Consider the following 5,016-nt stretch of genomic DNA (forward strand, 5'->3'; position numbering starts at 1 on the left):
GGCAAAATTAGAAAAATAAGTTCCCTCCCTTTATAGAACTTGAGGGTAGACAGGGAGACATGGATATGGAATGTAGCATTTTATGTACTTCAATATTTTAAAATAAATTAATAGATTTTGCTGTTAAAAAAAATAAAGTCAGGGCATCTAGGTGGATAGAGTACCAGTCCTAGGGTCAGGAAGACCTGAGTTCAAATCTAGCCTCAGACATTTCATATTTACTAGTTGTGTAACCTTGGACAAATCATTTAACCTCATTGCTCCACAAAAACAAACAAAGTAAAGAACAAGTGAAGCTTAGAGAGATGCAGGATTATTATCTCAGTAGAAAGTAGATGAATTCCAGGTTTATGCTGATAATAACAATACAAAGTTCTTTTATGACTCCATGAAGGCTATTTGTGGACCGAAGACCTTTAATGAACTTCAACTATCCAGCACTGATGTAGTCACATTGACTTGTGATAAGTACATGATCTAAGAGAGATGAGTTAAATAATTTCATAGGGCCCTATTAACCATTTACCTAAGGTTGAAATCAATCTTTCTCTAGTTAAATTTCCAACTGAAGAAGAGGTTTTAAAAGTCCTCTTGTGGTACTCATTCTATTCCAGCTGAGATTTGTGAGGTTGGAGAGTCATTGCTTATACATAAGTTGATTGAAGCTTTCCTGGTTATATAACATGAGGAGGTTATCCCCCAAGAGTTCTAGGATGCCTCCATTATCCATCCCTATAAAGGAAAGTGAAATAGGTTAGCTCACAACAAACTTGAAGGAGGGATGGGTGGAGTGGGGTGAGGTCTCTCTCTTAGTCACTTCAAGCAAGATTCTTTCCAGAGGCCTTTTCAATAAGCTTGATCATTCACCTGGAAGATGTTCTCTTACTTGAGAGTCAGTGTGGAGTCAGAAAAGGCTGAGGAATGGTCAATATGATGTTTAATATCCAACACCTCCAGGATAAATTTGAGAAGCAGAACAGATGTCCATACACAATATTCATCAATTTGATTAGGGATTTTGAAGATGTCAGTTATGAGGGTTTATGGCAGATCTTGCCAGAATTTGTTGCCTGGAGAAACTTATCAGTTTTCTGGCAGTTTCATAATGGTATGCTTGCATGGATTCTGGATAATGAATGATGCTCTCAGTTTCCCAGTTATCAATGGACTGAAGCAGTGCTGTGTGCCTGTTCCCATATTTTTCAGCTTGGTGTTTTCGGTGATATTGTTGAACAACTTTGAATGACAAACTTTGATTGACAAAAAGGATATCAAGGTCAGTTATAGCACTGATGATAATTATTAGCTTGAAAATACTACAAGTCAAGACCTAAAGTGGAGGAAGCATTGGGCAGCACTTTTTGTTTGCAGATTATTGTGCACTTAGTGAAATCTCTGAGACTGAGATGCAACAGTGTCAATTTTTGTCTCTTGTATTAATTTTGACCTGACAACAGCAAAAAAAACAGGAGTTCTCCAACAGCTAGCACTGCAACACCCATAAAAAAGAATCTTTGGCTAAAGGAAATGGAGAAATTTTGATTACTGCGAATAAGTTCATTCAACTTGGAAGTTTACTTTCCAGGGATGTCCACATAGATGATGAGATTGAAGCAGACATTGTCAGGGCAGTTCAGTGTTGGGAAAGTTCAAAAGGGAAGTATGGGAGGAGCAGGGGGTGTGGCGAAGTGGATAGAGCACCGGCCCTGGAGTCAGGAGTACCTGAGTTCAAATCCAGTCTCAGACACTTAATAATTACCTAGCTGTGTGGCCTTGGGCAAGCCACTTAACCCCATTGCCTAGAAAAAAACTTTTAAAAAAAGGGAAGTATGGGAGAGAAGTAGTATGCTGCTTATCAAACTGAAGAACTACAGAGCCATTGTGTTGACATCTCTGTTGTATGCATCTGAAATTCGGACAGCCTAGTACTATCATGCCAGGGAACCAAATTACTTCCTTGTTTTAGGAAGATTCTGAAGATTACACGGAAAGATTAGATTACTGGAAACTGGTCATTTTTAAAGCTGAATTGTCAAGCATTCAAATTTTACTGCAGAGAGCACAACTCTGTTGGGTTGGCCATATTGTCTGAATGCCAAAGATTTCCATGCCAAAAAGGAGAACTGAGGAAAGAAAGGCATGCACACGGTAGTTTGAAAAAAAAATGATACGAGGTTTATTCTTTCTGAAGAGCTTTGGAACTGACTGTGAGACATGGGGAACACGGGCACAGGACCACCAAGGATGGCATGTATTCATTGAAGAAGTTGGTGTGCTCTATTAGCAAAGTAGAATTTCAGGAGGTCAAAAGAAACATGAGATGTGTAAATTTAGGGATCTCTCCATTTTAAATGGTTATACGGACAATTTTATCTGTCCTGATGTAGAGCCTTCCAAGATTGTGTGAATTTGTGCAGCCATATGGACTTGATCTTGACATAATGATGACATTTTAGCAAACTTCAAGAACAAAGGACAACAACAAATCAGGATAAAACATATATTCTTCTATCTATCATTCAAGCCTTTCACAATCTGGGCCCCAAAGTGCTTTTCAAGGCTTAATACACAGTATCTATTTTTTTTTAATTCCATAATTCAACCAAATGGTCTTTCTTTCTGTTTCCTCACATAGATATACAAGGTCCCATCTCAATTTTTTCACATTCCTAATATGACTCCTTTCTCCTCTCCCTCTTTGAACCTACAGTTTCTTTCAAAGGTCAGCTTGAAAATAATCTATATGGGGGTGGCTAGGTGGCGTAGTGGATAAAGCACTGGCCCTAGAGTCAGGAGTACCTGGGTTCAAATCCTGCCTCAGACACTTAATAATTACCTAGCTGTGTGGCCCTGGGCAAGCCATTTAACCCTATTTGCCTTGCAAAAAAAAAAAAAACCTAAAAAAAAAAAGAAAATAATCTATATGAGTACTTCCCTCATTTCCCCAGCTATCCAGACTTCCCTCACAAGAACACTATGATTTTAATTTGTCTGAAGAGGCTAAGAAAATCTGAGTTCAAGTTCTTCATCTGATATATATTGACTAGACAATCTTAGCAGGGCTGGGAGTGGGACTGAGGAAACTCACTTCACTTTGTTAATGCCTTAGGCACTTTTCTAAAATTGTAAATTCTAAAGAAGGTGAGGATTTGCATTATTAGAGGTAATTTTCATATTCCAGAATACACTTAACTAATGAAATTAAAACTCTAATCTCTAACCAGTTCTTTTGTTTCTGCATTTATTTTTAGATATTGCTTTCCTTAACAGAGAAAGCTACCAACTAAAATAGAGTATCAGAAATGGAGTCAGGAAAAGTCAAGTTTGAATCCAGTCTTGGATACTGACAAATTATGTGATGCTGAAGAAGTCATTTTGCCTCTGTATTTCTCAGCTTTTTCATATCTAAAATGGGGATAATAATAATACCTACTTCCCAATGTTGTAGTGAGGATCAAATGAAATAATATTTGTAAACTACTTGACACAAAATAGGCATTTTATAATTCTTAGCTATGATGATGATGACTATGATGATAAAGACGATGATAGAAAATGTTTCTAGAATATGCTGATTTTTAAATTTTTGTATAGATTTTTAGTGCCTAGCTCAATCCCTGAATAAATACTTTGTTGACTGGTTATTGATTGATCATCATTCTTTGGAGTACAAAGAGCTCTCCTTAAAAGTTTTTTCTTCTTTTGGGGAATATTCTTATATTCATTACTAAGGTCCAGGTGTTCAATTATGTTCAATTCCTTCTTCCCTTTCTCTTCTAATGTGACAATAATTGACCTTTCAGCCTCCTGACACAGATCAAGATTGCTCATTGTTACCCAACTAACTATATGTTTGAAAACAATGAATAGACAATTCATTGTTACCCAAATTAATTCTGTGATTGAAACTTTTCAACACATGCCATCAAACTTCATTAATCAATATGTATGAATGATTTCTGTTGCTTATTGATTTCAGTTGTGTCTGATTATTCTTGACCCCATTTGGGGTTTTCTTGGCAAAGTTTCTGGAGTGGTTTGCCATTTCCTTCACTTGTTCATTTTACAGATGAAGAAACTGAGGCAAACAGGGTCAAGTATCTTACTCAGGGCCACACAGCTGGTGTGAAATGCAAGGCCAGATTTCAATTCATGATGATGAGTCTTACTTCCAAGTCTACTATTTTATTCATTACAACAAGTAACTACCCTATTGCACAAACAATACCAACATAATTTCACTTTAAGAACATACCAGTAAGGGCCGCTAGGTGGCGCAGTGGATAAAGCACAGGCCCTGGAATCAAGAGAACCTGAGTTCAAATGTAGATTCAGACACTTAATAATGACCTAGCTGTGTGGCCTTGGGCAAGCCACTTAACCCCATAGCCTTAGAAAAACAAAAACAAAAACAAAAAAAACAAAACAAAAGAACAAACCAGTAACCAGACTCTTAGAGATCCCAGTAAGCATCTTTCATAGAGGTGCTAACAACAAATTTCTCTCTTTGTCCATCTGAAAGTCATTTGCTTCCCTCCTAGGTTGTTGACTGACAGGTCTCCATGAATCAATACTGCCTTCGAATAAACATGGGAATGCCAGATACATAACAGGCAATCTTCAAACTGCAGCTATAATGATAATGATTACTATGATGATGAAGTCAATGATGATAGAATATAAACTTCTCAAGTGTACTGTTTCATTTATATCTTTGAAATTTTAGTATCTAGTATGATCCTTAGAACAGAAGATAAATAATAAATGTTTATTGACTGGTGATCAATTGATCATCATTCTTTGGAGGATAGCTCTCATTAAAGGGTTCTGCTTCTTTCTTGTAAGTTGTTTTTCAAAAATATAAGCACTTGAGTATGATATAATAAACGTGGCTTTTTTTTTTGCAAGGCAATGGGGTTAAGTGAATTGCCCAAGGTCACATAGCTAAGTATTAAATGTCTGAGGCTAGATTTGAACTCAGGTCATCCTGACTCCAAGGCCCACCTAACTGCTCCC

Source organism: Macrotis lagotis, chromosome 1 (assembly GCF_037893015.1).
Source record: "Macrotis lagotis isolate mMagLag1 chromosome 1, bilby.v1.9.chrom.fasta, whole genome shotgun sequence".
NCBI lineage: Eukaryota > Metazoa > Chordata > Mammalia > Peramelemorphia > Peramelidae > Macrotis > Macrotis lagotis.